This window comes from Pleurodeles waltl, chromosome 8 (genome assembly GCF_031143425.1).
Source record: "Pleurodeles waltl isolate 20211129_DDA chromosome 8, aPleWal1.hap1.20221129, whole genome shotgun sequence".
NCBI lineage: Eukaryota > Metazoa > Chordata > Amphibia > Caudata > Salamandridae > Pleurodeles > Pleurodeles waltl.
Window position 1 is genome coordinate 1,212,234,856 of NC_090447.1, and position 15,539 is coordinate 1,212,250,394.

The window sequence follows — 15,539 nt, forward strand, 5'->3', positions numbered from 1 at the left end:
GAGGTGGCTGCGGGGGTTGGGGGGAGCTCCCCTGCGGGCTGTTGAGGAGAGGAGAGCGGCGGAACTGGTTGTGGGGGCCTTCGGTGGTCTTGCTGGGCCGCAGCCCCTCCCCCTGTGAGGCGGTGGGCCTGGGTCGGGCCTGCTTGGTGTCGCGCAGCTGCCTGGAGGCGCGCGCCGTGGCTGTGAGGCCTTCCCGCCTTGGAGGTGGGGACCGGCAGTAGGAGGGTCCGATTTGGAGGAGGCTCGCAGGGGCCCTCAGAGCGGTGGAGCCCTTGCAGTGTGGGGGCACCGTGGGATGCAGGCTGGAGAGGGCCCACCTTTGGGGCCTCGTGGGGAGCAGCCCTGCTGTGAATTTCAGGTGGTGGGCCCCTGCTAAAGGGGCCTGCACTCCATTGTCGCCGGCCGGATCGGGCCAGGGGGAGCCTTGCTGGGGCCCCTTTTTTTTGTTTGGGCCCGCATGTTGAGGTGGCGTGTCTGTTGCTGTTGTCCACTGTTGCCTGTTTTAGGCGACGGAGAGCTTCTTTTTTTCTTCCTCTTTGGTGCTTGAGGAGAGCTGAGGAGGCACTTGGGTTGGCCCACGTGCGCTTGAGAAGACCACTGTTGGGGTTGCGGTTGCTGGGTACTTACCTCCGGAGGAGTGCGGCTGTCGCCAGATGTGATCTGTTTTGTGACTGGAGGATTCCCTGTGAGTTGTCGGCTGTCCTTTGCTAGCTGGGGGCCCGCCTGCCTTTGGGCACCTGGTGGAGCGTCTGGGGCCAGGCTTTCCGCAGAGACCGCAATGGGGAAGGCAGAGCAGCGACAGGCCAAGATCTCCTTTGAGGGCGGTAAGCGGAAGGGGGGTGCCGCCGCGTTGCAATCTGGTGAGGTGCAGATGAGGATGGGCCCTCTGAGGTTTCTGTCAAATACATGTTCATGGTTCTTAAGAGTAGTTGGCTGGAATAGACGCCAAGTTGGACCATTTGACAGAGCAGATGGACCGCATCAGGGCTCGGGTGGATGAGCATGATGCTCAGTTTGAGCAGCTGGAGTCGCGCACTTCGGAGATGGAGGATCAGCGGCACAGGGAGAGAGAGCGCTGGTTGCAGATGGAGCAAGTGCTGGAGGTCATCAGGGCCAAGAACAAAGATCTGGAGGACCTGGCGTAATAACGTTCAGTTGCTTGGCCTTCCTGAGACCACCCACATCGGCAGGATGGAGAATTTTGTGGAGCAAATGCTTGCTGATTTGTTTTCTGGCGAGCTTTCTCATATGCTAGTGGTGGAGAGGGCTCATAGGTCTCTGGGCCCCAGGCCTCCTCCTGGGACCCCAAAGCGACGTGTTATTTTTCGTCTTTTGAATTATCGTGACCGCAACGCTGTGCTGCGACTGGCTCTGGACTGCCGCCCGGTGGTGTATAGAAACACTGAGGCCCTGATTCTAACCCCGGCGGTCGAGGGTCGGCGGGAGCACCGCCGACAGGCCGGCGGTGCCCCGCAGGGCATTCTGACCGCGGCGCTTTGGCCGCGGTCAGAAAGGGTAAACCGGCGGTCTCCCGCCGGTTTACCGCTGCCCTCAGAATCCCCCATGGCGGCGCAGCTTGCTGCGCCGCCATGGGGGATTCTGACCCCCCCTACCGCCATCCTGTTCATGGCGGGAAAGCCGCCATGAACAGGATGGCGGTAGGGGGGGTCGCGGGGCCCCTGGGGGCCCCTGCCGTGCCCATGCCAATGGGATGGGCACGGCAGGGGCCCCCGTAAGAGGGCCCCGCAAGGTATTTCAGTGTCTGCCTTGCAGACACTGAAATACGCGACGGGTGCTACTGCACCCGTCGCACCTTCCCACTCCGCCGGCTCGATTACGAGCCGGCATCCTCGTGGGAAGGGAGTTTTCCCTGGGCTGGCGGGCGGTCTTTTGGAGACCGCCCGCCAGCCCAGGGAAAAACTCATAATACCCTCCGCGGTCTTCTGACCGCGGAGCGGTATTATGGGGGCGGAATTCTGGCGGGCGGCCTCCGCCGCCCGCCAGAATTAGAATCAGGCCCTGAGTTTCTTTACAGATCCGAAGCTGGCGGGCTAGTTTGTCAAGACGCTTCCTCGGCGTTCTGCAGCTGAACAGTCTGGAGCTTCAGGCCCGGATTGACTGCTTTGTGGTTGTGTTGACAGTTGGCCCTGAATCATGGAGGGTGCCACATCGGCGGTGCCTCTGACTTTCTTTTTCAGTGCTTCTGAATCAGTTTATTTGCTTTTCTTATTAGCCCTTCGTCCCTTCCGGCCTGTCTGTTCTTCGGATGGGCTGGATGGCTAGACTCACAACCCCTGGATGAGTCCCTTTCTTATGATGTGGGGTTTAGCTCTTTTCTGTTTGGGGAAGGGGGGGATGTTTTACTTTGACCCGTTTGGGGGGGTCTGCGTGGGTGGGGGTGGGACTGGGTCCTGATTTGTTGTATTCGTGATGTTAGAATTATAGTACTGTTCTGGTGTGCAGGACGGAGCTGGCTGAGGGTGGTGGTCGGATCTGTGGCGGCACGCCTGGAAATGGTGCTGGGAGGAAGCTGCGGGCAATGACGACGGTTAGTTGCCTTACATGGAATGTGCGTGGCTTGAATGATCAGTGGAAGGTGCGTCATGTCTCTGCTTACATCCAAAGGAATCGTATAGATGTGTGTTTACTTCAGGAGACTCATCTGGTGGCACATACGATGAAGCGGCTGAGGGTGGGGTGTATTGGAGAGTGTCATGGAGCAGTGTTTTCGAGCTACGCTAGAGGAGTGGTGATTTTGTTACCCAAGGGGCTGCAATGGTGTACGCACCGTGTGAGAGTGGATCCAAATGGGCGATATGTGCTGGTGGGCAGGACATTGCTGGACAGGACCTGTCGGCTGGTGTCAGTGTAAGGCCCAAATGTGGATGACCCTGGCTTTTTCTGTGAGGAGTGGCGCTTGGTGAAATCGTTGGGTAGTGATGCTGTGATCTGGGGGGGCGATTTTAATGTGGTCCTGGACCCGGACAGGGACCTAGAGAGCTCGACTAGGCCTCGACATTCTGCTGCTGCTTTGAAGAATGTGATGAGTGATGGTGCCTTGGTCGATCTATGGAGAGCTAAGCATGGAGATCTGAGAGAGGGCACATGTGTTAACTATGTTCATAATAGCTGGTCCCGTCTGGACCGCTGGTTGGGGACCAGGGACGTGGAGTTGTGGGCGCAATCGGTGGAGCATCTGGCTGGACCTTCTCGGACCATTCTCCAGTGAAGCTGCAGCTGTCGATACCTGGGACTCCGGGGGGCGCGTTTGCTTGGCGCTTGCCGCAGGGAGCTCTTCGAGATGTGGTGTTTCGTGAGGAGATGAGGGAGGCCATTTTGCATTTCTTTGCTGAGAACCACGGATCGGTGAATTCGGCTGGAACGCTCTGGGAGGCCTTCAAAGTGTTAATTCTAGGGGTGTGCCTCTCTAAGCAGCTCGATGTGCTTCGTGCCTTGCATCGGGAATTAGCTAAGCTGGAGTCTCAGATAGTGGAGTTGGAGGCGAAATTGGTGACGGATTGGGCTGGTGGGACGTTGGCGGCTTTACAGGATGCGGTTTCCCGATATGAAGAGGCTTCTGAAGCGCAAGGTGTGCTTTCTGGGGAAATATGCCAGGGCCCAGCGATATGGGGAGGGTGACAGGGAGGGTCGCACATTGGCGAATATGCTGCGCAAGCCTTGGGCGAGTGGGTATGTCATTGACTGCGGGATTATGCAGGTCTTTGCACAATATTTTGAGGATCTGTACTCGGCCCCTGCTGAGCCGAACCTTGATGTTGCGCAGGCTTACTTTGCTGACATCAGTCTGCTCTGGTTTGATGATAAGCATAGAGCCTATTTTGATGAGCCCTTCTCGGTGGAGGAGGTCAAGGCAGTAATTAGTGGATTGCCTGGTGATAAAGCTCCGGGCCTCGATGGCTTGACCCCTGTCTTCTATAAGGAGTACTCCGATATTCTGGCTCCCTACCTGTTGGAGGTCTATGCTGAGGCGTTGGAAGCAGGCTCTCTCCCGCTGCCTTTCGGGAAGCACTGATTGTCACAATACTTAAGCGAGGCAAGGATCCTTGCAGCTGTGATTCATACCACCCGCTCTCCATGATTAATGTTGACAATAAAATCTTGGCCAAGTTGATTGCGCTTCGGTTCCAGCCGTTGATGACGCGGCTGGTGCTTCCAGATCAGTCTGGTTTTGTGCCGGGGCGTTCGACAGCGCACAATTTGCGCACGTTTTTTGCGGTGTTGGGCAGCCTCACGGTGGAAGATGAGGCTGCTGCAGTGTTTTTGGATGCAACTAAGGCGTTTGATTCCTTGTCCTGGCCATATTTATTTGCGCTGCTGGGCCAGGTTGGTATGAATGCGTGCTCTATAGGGTTGGTTTGCTTGCTCTATATGGATCCGATTGCGAGGCTCCGGTTGAATGGATGTATCTCGGACCCCTTTCCGGTGGCCCGGGGAACTCGTCAGGGGTGCCCTCTGTCCCCGCTCCTTTTCACTATTGCGATGGAGCCGCTGGCGGCCTACTTGCGGCAGCATCACAACCATAGGGAGCTGCAGTTTAGGCAGCGCCCGATCTTGGTCTCAATGTACGCGGACGACATTGCGTTGTATGTACAGGAGCTGAGTGGGAATTTGGATATTTTGCTCACTGAAGTTGTCTGCTTCTGTACCTTCTCTGGCATAGTGATGAATTGGTCTAAGTTGGTGGTGCTCCCTCTTACTCGTTGTACGGCGCGCTTTCCGTTGCGTTACCCTGTTGAGTGGGCGGAGGGCCCAGTCCATTATTTGGGTGTATGGCTCAGGTGTGACATTGAGACCCTTTGGCTTGCTAATTATGGTAGGCTGGTGGTCTGGTTGGAGGATAGGCTGGATATGTGGCGCTCTCTGCCGCTTTCGCTGATTGGGCGCATTGACATTGCCAAGATGGTTGTTTTACCCAAATTTCTGTATCTTTTTGTTAATCTTCTGCTGGTGCTGCTCTTGAGCTTTCTGCGGAGACTTCGATCGGCTTTGGTGTGGCTGGTGTGGGCAGACGGGCAGCCCAGGATTGCGTGGGAGAAGCTGATGCTGCCATCTGAGCTGGGTGTGCTTGCTGCCCCAGATTTGGAGTTGTAATATTACTGTGCTCAGGCCCACTTTGCATAATATTGGATCCACCCGGTGCGATATTTACCTCATCTTGCAGCAGAGAATGATGCGGTGTGGCCGGACCGGCTGCCGAGAGTGCTTGGATGTATGACTCGGACTCGCCCTGGGGGTGTGAATACTGTTTCGTGCACGTCTGGGGCTTGGGCTGCTCTGCTGCGTCGGTCGGGTGGATGTGAGCCTTTTGCCACTACGATGACGGTGTTGGAGGTTGCAGATGAGAGAATGTCCAGTGATGTGCGATTGCGGGACTTCCTTTCTGCTTCCGGGCTGTCTCTGCTGGGGGTCTGGTTTGTGAATGAGCATCTGCGGTCGCCTGAGGAGGCGCTAAGTGATGGGGTTGATAATGTGTTGCATAGGTTTTACTTGTTACGGGCGTACGCGATGCTTTGGGCGCGATTTGCTGGTCTTCCGACTATGCCTCAAACTTGTCATGCGCTTGAGCTGCTTTGGCGCACACAGTCCCCCCGTCAGCTTATCACCAAACTGTATAGATGCATGCAGGAGCAGCGACGGGCGGTGGTGGAGGCTGCGAGGGTCAAATGGGAGAGGGATGCTGGGGAGGAGATTACTGATGCTATGTGGAGAAGCTGCTGTGCGCATATTAGAGTGCTGTCGCCCAATTATAGGCTGCGGCTCATACACTTTAAATTCTTACTTCGCTTGTATTATACCCCCATCAGTCTACGGGCTATGGGGTTGCGCGATGACATGCGCTGCGAATGATGCCTTGCCCCGGACCCTGATTTCCTGCATTTGGTGTGGACTTGTGATGTGGTGCGTGTTTTTTGGGGTGAAGTGATGCATGCGATAACTGGCATGACTGGCTTGGATCTGCCTTTCTCGCCTGTGGTGGCGTTGCTGGGCCTGCTAGACGGGGTGCATTCGGAGTGGAGATGTCTCATGGGTATGTTGCTTTTGTTGGCGAAGAGAAGAGTGGCGGTCTGCTGGGGGCGGGCCAGGGCTCCGCGGAAGCATGATTGGCTGCGGGATGCTGCATTCTGTCAGGAACAGCTGTCCATCTTTTGGGAGATGGCCCCGGCACGTTCTCGCCCTAGAGACATCTGGGAGCCTTTTCGCTCTTTTATGGAATCCATTGGTTACATTTGAGAGAATTTTTACAATGGGTGTGAGGTTACGTGCCTGACTGTTTGGACTGAGTATTGCTCCTGAATGTGTGGAAAATTATGTTTGTTGGATGTTCCTGCTGTATTGGTCTGCTCGGCCGTCTACATCCTTCTGATGTTATGGTTGTTACTGGTTTATACCCCAAGTACTTCTGTATTTAGATTTACCCAGGGGGTGCGCTTCCTGCAGTTCTTATTGGCATGTATATGGGTTGATTTGAATATAGGGCTTCGACCATGCTAGTAAATTGTTCTCTTGGACTTCGCCTTGTTTGCCCAGCTTTTCCTGTGCACACGCTTATGGACTCCTTGTGGTCTATCTGAAGTTCTTGGGGCTGTTGTGGGTTCTATGTAAGTTTGTATAAATAAATAAATAATAAAAAAAAGGCTAATAAATCCACTGAATCACTCCAAACTTCAAAATCACCATGAGTAGGAGTCTGGAGGAGTTAAGAAGTCTATGACTGTCAGAACCCTATTCAGATAGCCATGAGACAAGCAGTAGCTACTGCTCCCAACAGTGGGGGTTCAGGCCTTTTACTCCTGATGCCCCCCTAGTATGAGCCCTAAGCAACTGGGCCAAGTACCTCTTCAACACTTGACTCTCAGAGTAGCATGGGTGAAGCTGTCCAAGGCTTCTCATTGGGGGGTAGGGGGTAGATTCATGGAGGAGGAACACAAGCTCACAACTCAAAACATGTTTAATCGCAGCAGTAAATGATTGCCTGGAAAAATACTTGTTTTTATGAAAAAAGGAGAATTTATTTATAAACGTAAGTAAAATCCAGCATACACAAGCAATGCACACAGTCTCCTGAATTTTGGGTTCTAGTGTATGAAAAGCAGGTCCCTGTGTCTCACTAGTGGGAGGGGTTATTTCCCATTCACTATAGGCAACATTCAAGTTAGGCCCCACTAGTAGTGTGAGCCTCAGGAGTCCCACTTTGACTCTTTTAATAAGTCAAAAGTGTTCCAGTGCCTGAAGCACCATCTAGCAGAACAAGTTCCCTTGTGGTCTTCCGACCCTATGATCAGTCTTACTGCTCCAGCAGCAATTGCACAACTGGAGTCTATGGAGAGCTGCAGAAGCTGCTATTAGTGAGTAGCTCTCAAAGCTCTGCAAGGGAAGCAACTGGGCATCTACGGTGCTTCTTCTGGTAAGGCAGTAAGTTCCTCTGATCATTCCTACAGATGGGGGTGTGTTTCTGCTCTGGTTGTGATACTCAGTCAGTGGTTTAGACCTGCACAAGTCAACATGGTAACCTCTCCCCTCGACAACAGCTTGAAATAGACAACAGCACTTGTTCTTTCTGGTGGCCCCCATCTGGCATATGGGGTCACCGACCTTCATTCGTGGGTGTAGGAGGCTGGACTGGCTTGTAGTGAGTACCAAGGGGTACTTGCACCTTGCACCAGGCCCAGTTATCCCTTATTAGTGTATAGGGTGTCTAGCAGCTTAGGCTGATAGATAATGGTAGCTTAGCAAAGCAGCTCAGGCTGAACTAGGAGACGTGTGAAGCTACTACAGTACCACTTAGTGTCATATGCACAATATCATAAGAAAACACAATACACAGTTATACTAAAAATAAAGGTACTTTATTTTTATGACAATATGCCAAAGTATCTTAGAGTGTACCCTCAGTGAGAGGATAGGAAATATACACAAGATATATATACACAATAGCAAAAATATGCAGTATTGTCTTAGAAAACAGTGCAAACAATGTATAGTTACAATAGGATGCAATGGGGAAACATAGGGATAGGGGCAACACAAACCATATACTCCAAAAGTGGAATGTGAACCACGAATGGACCCCAAACCTATGTGACCTTGTAGAGGGTCGCTGGGACTATTAGAAAATAGTGAGAGTTAGAAAAATAACCCTCCCCAAGACCCTGAAAAGTGAGTGCAAAGTGCACTAAAGTTCCCCTAAGGACAAAATAGTCGTGTTAGAGGGAAAATGCAAGGAAAACACAAATCAGCAATGCAACAACGATGGATTCCTGACTGAGGGTACCTGTGGAACAAGGGGACCAAGTCCAAAAGTCACAAGCAGCTCGGAGATGGGCAGATGCCCAAGAAATGCCAGCGGTTGGTGCAAAGAAGCTCTTACTAGGCTGAAGAACTGTGAATAATGCAGGAACGACAAGGGCTAGAGACTTCCCCTTTGGAGGATGGATCCCCCACGCCTTGGAGAGTCGTGCAGAAGTGTTTTCCCGCCGGATGGACGCCAACAAGCCTTGCTACACGCAAATCGTGCGTTTGGCGTTTTTGGACGCTGCTGGGGCCCAGGAGGGACCAGGAGGTCGCAAATTGGAACTGCAGAGAGAGGGGACGTCGAGCAAGACAAGGAGCCCTCACTGAAGCAGGTAGCACCCGGAGAAGTGCCAGAAACAGGCACTACGAGGATGCATGAAACGGTGCTCGCCGAAGTTGCACAAAGGAGTCCCACGTCGCCGGAGACCAACTTAGAAAGTCGTGCAATGCAGGTTAGAGTGCCGTGGACCCAGGCTTGGCTGTGCACACAGGATTTCCACCGGAAGTGCACAGGGGCCGGAGAAGCTTGCAAAGTCGCGGTTCCCAGCAATGCAGCCCAGCGAGGTGAGGCAAGGACTTACCTCCACCAAACTTGGGCTGAAGAGTCACTGGACTGTGGGGGTCACTTGGACAGCGTCGCTGGATTCGAGGGACCTCGCTCGTCATGCTGAGAGGAGACCCAAGGGACCGGTAATGCAGCTTTTTGGTGCCTGCGGTTGCAGGGGGAAGATTCCGTCGACCCACGGGAGATTTCTTCGGAGCTTCTGGTGCAGAGAGGAGGCAGACTACCCCCACAGCAGGCACAAGCAGGAAAACAGTCGAGAAGGCGGCAGGATCAGCGTTACAGAGTTGCAGTAGTCGTCTTTGCTACTATGTTGCAGGTTTGCAGGCTTCCAGCGCGGTCAGCGGTCGATTCCTTATCAGAAGGTGAAGAGGGAGATGCAGAGGAACTCGGCTGAGCTCATGCATTCGTTATCTAAAGTTTCCCCAGAGACAGAGACCCTAAATAGCCAGAAAAGAGGGTTTGGCTACCTAGGAGAGAGGAAAGGCTACTAACACCTGAAGGAGCCTATCAGCAGGAGTCTCTGACGTCACCTGGTGGCACTGGCCACTCAGAGCAGTCCAGTGTGCCAGCAGCACCTCTGTTTCCAAGATGGCAGAGGTCTGGAGCACACTGGAGGAGCTCTGGACACCTCCCAGGGGAGGTGCAGGTCAGGGGAGTGGTCACTCCCCTTTCCTTTGTCCAGGTACGCGCCAGAGCAGGGGCTAAGGGGTCCCTGAACCGGTGTAGACTGGCTTATGCAGAATTGGGCACATCTGTGCCCAACAAAGCATTTCCAGAGGCTGGGGGAGGCTACTCCTCCCCTGCCTTCACACCATTTTCCAAAGGGAGAGGGTGTCACACCCTCTCTCAGAGGAAGTTCTTTGTTCTGCCATCCTGGGCCAGGCCTGGCTGGACCCCAGGAGGGCAGCTGCCTGTCTGAGGGGTTGGCAGCAGCAGCAGCTGCAGTGAAACCCCAGGAAGGGCAGTCTGGCAGTACCAGGGTCTGTGCTACAGACCACTGGGATCATGGAATTGTACCAACAATGCCAGGATGGCATAGAGGGGGCAATTCCATGATCATAGACATGTTACATGGCCATATTCGGAGTTACCATGGTGAAGCTACATATAGGTAGTGACCTATATGTAGTGCACGCGTGTAATGGTGTCCCCGCACTCACAAAGTTCAGTGAATTGGCTCTGAACAATGTGGGGGCACCTTGGCTAGTGCCAGGGTGCCCTCACACTAAGTAACTTTGCACCTAACCTTTACCAGGTAAAGGTTAGACTTATAGGTGACTTATAAGTTACTTAAGTGCAGTGTAAAATGGCTGTGAAATAACGTGGACGTTATTTCACTCAGGCTGCAGTGGCAGGCCTGTGTAAGAATTGTCAGAGCTCCCTATGGGTGGCAAAAGAAATGCTGCAGCCCATAGGGATCTCCTGGAACCCCAATACCCTGGGTACCTCAGTACCATATACTAGGGAATTATAAGGGTGTTCCAGTAAGCCAATGTAAATTGGTAAAATTGGTCACTAGCCTGTTAGTGACAATTTGAAAGTAATGAGAGAGCATAACCACTGAGGTTCTGGTTAGCAGAGCCTCAGTGAGACAGTTAGGTACCACACAGGGAACATATACATGCACACCTATGAGCACTGGGGCCCTGTGTGACAGGGTCCCAGTGACACATACATATAGGCCACAAACCTATGAGCACTGGGGTCCTGACCAGCAGGATCCCAGTGACACATAACAACCATACTGAAAACCTAGTGTTTTCACTATGAGCACTGAGGCCTGGCTATCAGGATCCCAGTGAGACAGTGAAAACAGTGACAAACATCCTGACATACACTCACAAACAGGCCAAAAGTGGGGGTAACAAGGCTAGAAAGAGGCTACCTTCTCACACAACCCCCCCCCAAACGAAGGACAATAAGGCTAACCTTGGCCAGTTGAGACTTTATTGTCTAAGTGGTGATAAGTAGAGAGTAGCTCTGCAATAGACTGGTTACTCCCTTTATCATCCACTATATGGTTACTTCCCTGTGGGGATGTAAACCACCCTGTTTGAAGTTTTTTAGCTAACCAACAATGTGAAGATGTATTTTCAGAGTTTCTATCAGTAAGTTTTAGTTTAGAGCAGTGGGAATTATCCACTGAACCTATTTGTAATGATGGAAATGCCAGACAGGGATGCTGTCTCAGTAAAGCCATAGCTGGACAAAAACTTTGTCCATTTGGCTGGAAGAGAGAACAGGGATGCTGTTTCTCTTGAGTTGGAGCAGGGCAGGGATGCTGTCCTATGAGCTCCACACTAGGGCAGGGATGCTGTCCTAAGTGTTGTGAGGCAGTACAGGGTTTCTGCACTAAAGTTTCTCTGGGAGGGTTGGAGGGATGCTCCATGTTAACTAAAATGGTGCTCTTTTTGTCACCAATGTTAGTTATCCCACAGAGAGGTACTTCTACCTCAGGGAGTCCAGCTATGCCAGCTGATGATTCCCTTGGAACAGGTGCCACCCCAGGAGAGGTTTCTCCCACCACAGGAATAGTATCCTGAATGGTAGGGTGGTTAGGGGATACTGTGATACCCTTTTTACCTGTTGATGGAGAGGGATCCTGAGTTTTCAGGCCTTCTCTCCTTTGCTTTTTCATTTCACTTGAAATGAGAGGGAACAATTCCTCAGGGATGCCCAGCATGGCTGCATGGGCATAAAACTCTACATCAGCCCAACCTGAGGCCTCTAGGTCATTACCTAAGAGACAGTCTACAGGTAAGCTAGGTGATACCACCACCTGCTTAGGGCCAGTAACTCCACCCCAACTAAACTGAATTATAGCTAAGGGAAGAAACTTAGTGGAGTTATGGACATCAATAATCTTATACTGTTGTCCAATGATGTGTTGTTCAGGAGGCACTAGGTTTTCAGTCACCAAAGTGAAACTGGCACCTGTGTCCCTGTAGGCCAAGGCCTCAACACCATTTATTGAAACTGTCTGCCTGTACTTATCCATTGTAAGGGGACAAGCAGCCAGTGTGGCAAGGCCAATGCCACTAGGTGTGACAGAAACTGTCTTGGGACTGATTACATCAGTTTCCACTATGGACCCATAAGTGAACCCAACTACACCCTTTGCTTGACTGTTGCCAGCAGTCCCACCACTAGTACCACTACTGCTAGGGGCACTAGAGCTTGATGTATTAGTGGTGGTAGGCTCAGGGGGTTTACCTGGACAGGACTTATCCCCTGGCCTATGGCCTCTGTTTTTACACACAAAGCACCAAGGCTTTTTAATGTGTGCAGGTTGGGAAGAAGAGGAAGAATTTGTTTTATCCCCACCCTCTGAAGAGTGTTTAAGATTTGAAGTGGGATCTTTGGTTTTACCCTTATCCCCATGCTTATCTTGAGATTTTTCACCATCTTTCTTCTTATTGCCATCTTTGTCACCCCCTGTATGAACTTTTCTGTTCACCCTTGTTCTGACCCATTTGTCTGCCTTCTTTCCCAATTCTTGGGGAGAGGTCAGATCAGAGTCTACCAGGTACTGGTGCAACAAATCAGACACACAATTATTAAGTATATGCTCTCTCAGGATTGTGTTATACAGGCTTTCATAATCAGTAACTTTACTGCCATGTAACCACCCCTCCAAGGCCTTCACTGCCTGGTCAATGAAATCAACCCAGTCTTGTGAAGACTCCTTTTTGGTCTCTCTGAACTTTATCCTGTACTGTTCAGTGGTTAAGCCATAACCATCCAGGAGTGCATTCTTAAGAACTTGGAAATTATTGGCATCATTTTCTTTCACTGTAAGGAGCCTATCCCTACCTTTTCCACTAAATGATAGCCATAGGATAGCAGCCCACTGCTTTTGAGGGACATCCTGTACAGCACAGGCCCTCTCAAGTGCAGCAAACCACTTGTTAATGTCATCCCCCTCCTTATAAGGGGGAACTATCTTGTGCAGATTCCTGGAATCATGCTCTTTTGCAGGATGACTATGGGGAATACTGCTGCTGCCACCATGGGTATCTAAACCCAACTTCTGTCTTTCCCTCTCTATTTCTAAAGACTGTCTATCCAAATCCAGCTGTTGCTTCTTGAGCTTCAGTCTGGTTTGTTCCACTCTCAATCTATTGAGCTCCCTTTCTAACAATCTGTCATCAGGGTGGGTGGGAGGGACATTTCTAGATACAGAGGTATGATGGGAATGAACAGAAGGAGACCTGTCCCTTACAGAGGGCACCCTAACAGCTTGGCTACCAGTATAATGTGAGAGCACATCATCAGTATGATGTGATTCAACCTCTGTACCAACTATGCTAGACTGTCTAGTAATGGGCAGGCTGAGAAGTTTCTTTCCTGAACCTTTTCCTGGGGGAGTCCCTGGATCAGATTGAGAACCATTAGCTACTTTTTCTACAGATTGGGCACTTATGGCCTTATCCTGTACTCTAAGCATATTAATTAACAGTTCTAAGGAAGGATTCTTCCCTACACTCAAACCTCTCTCTATGCAGAGACTCCTTGCTCCTTTCCAGCTAAGGTGATCATATGCAAGTTTGGACAGTTCAACTTTTTGGCCTGTGCCAGACATTTTTAGAGAGAGTTAAAGTGATAGACAAAGAGAAAAAAGTTTTCAGAACTTTTTGGAAAGACAGAAAAAAACTTTTTAAACTTTTAAGAACTTTTTGAAAGTTTAGAAGTACTTTTCAGCACTTAGAAAAGAGTGAAAAGAGGAAATGCAAAACTTTTTGGCTATGTGTATATACACTGACCTTGTTTTGTATATTTTTCTCTTATGAAAAGTACAATGACAAGAGTGGTAAGTAGTCTCAAAGCACTTATCCCACCGCTGCACAACCAATGTAGGAGGCTGGACTGGCTTGTAGTGAGTACCAAGGGGTACTTGCACCTTGCACCAGGCCCAGTTATCCCTTATTAGTGTATAGGGTGTCTAGCAGCTTAGGCTGATAGATAATGGTAGCTTAGCAAAGCAGCTCAGGCTGAACTAGGAGACGTGTGAAGCTACTACAGTACCACTTAGTGTCATATGCACAATATCATAAGAAAACACAATACATAGTTATACTAAAAATAAAGGTACTTTATTTTTATGACAATATGCCAAAGTATCTTAGAGTGTACCCTCAGTGAGAGGATAGGAAATATACACAAGATATATATACACAATAGCAAAAATATGCAGTATTGTCTTAGAAAACAGTGCAAACAATGTATAGTTACAATAGGATGCAATGGGGAAACATAGGGATAGGGGCAACACAAACCATATACTCCAAAAGTGGAATGTGAACCACGAATGGACCCCAAACCTATGTGACCTTGTAGAGGGTCGCTGGGACTATTAGAAAATAGTGAGAGTTAGAAAAATAACCCTCCCCAAGACCCTGAAAAGTGAGTGCAAAGTGCACTAAAGTTCCCCTAAGGACAAAATAGTCGTGTTAGAGGGAAAATGCAAGGAAAACACAAATCAGCAATGCAACAACGATGGATTCCTGACTGAGGGTACCTGTGGAACAAGGGGACCAAGTCCAAAAGTCACAAGCAGCTCGGAGATGGGCAGATGCCCAAGAAATGCCAGCGGTTGGTGCAAAGAAGCTCTTACTAGGCTGAAGAACTGTGAATAATGCAGGAACGACAAGGGCTAGAGACTTCCCCTTTGGAGGATGGATCCCCCACGCCTTGGAGAGTCGTGCAGAAGTGTTTTCCCGCCGGATGGACGCCAACAAGCCTTGCTACACGCAAATCGTGCGTTTGGCGTTTTTGGACGCTGCTGGGGCCCAGGAGGGACCAGGAGGTCGCAAATTGGACCTGCAGAGAGAGGGGACGTCGAGCAAGACAAGGAGCCCTCACTGAAGCAGGTAGCACCCGGAGAAGTGCCAGAAACAGGCACTACGAGGATGCGTGAAACGGTGCTCACCGAAGTTGCACAAAGGAGTCCCACGTCGCCGGAGACCAACTTAGAAAGTCGTGCAATGCAGGTTAGAGTGCCGTGGACCCAGGCTTGGCTGTGCACACAGGATTTCCACCGGAAGTGCACAGGGGCCGGAGAAGCTTGCAAAGTCGCGGTTCCCAGCAATGCAGCCCAGCGAGGTGAGGCAAGGACTTACCTCCACCAAACTTGGGCTGAAGAGTCACTGGACTGTGGGGGTCACTTGGACAGCGTCGCTGGATTCGAGGGACCTCGCTCGTCGTGCTGAGAGGAGACCCAAGGGACCGGTAATGCAGCTTTTTGGTGCCTGCGGTTGCAGGGGGAAGATTCCGTCGACCCACGGGAGATTTCTTCGGAGCTTCTGGTGCAGAGAGGAGGCAGACTACCCCCACAGCAGGCACAAGCAGGAAAACAGTCGAGAAGGCGGCAGGATCAGCGTTACAGAGTTGCAGTAGTCGTCTTTGCTACTATGTTGCAGGTTTGCAGGCTTCCAGCGCGGTCAGCGGTCGATTCCTTATCAGAAGGTGAAGAGGGAGATGCAGAGGAACTCGGCTGAGCTCATGCATTCGTTATCTAAAGTTTCCCCAGAGACAGAGACCCTAAATAGCCAGAAAAGAGGGTTTGGCTACCTAGGAGAGAGGAAAGGCTACTAACACCTGAAGGAGCCTATCAGCAGGAGTCTCTGACGTCACCTGGTGGCACTGGCCACTCAGAGCAGTC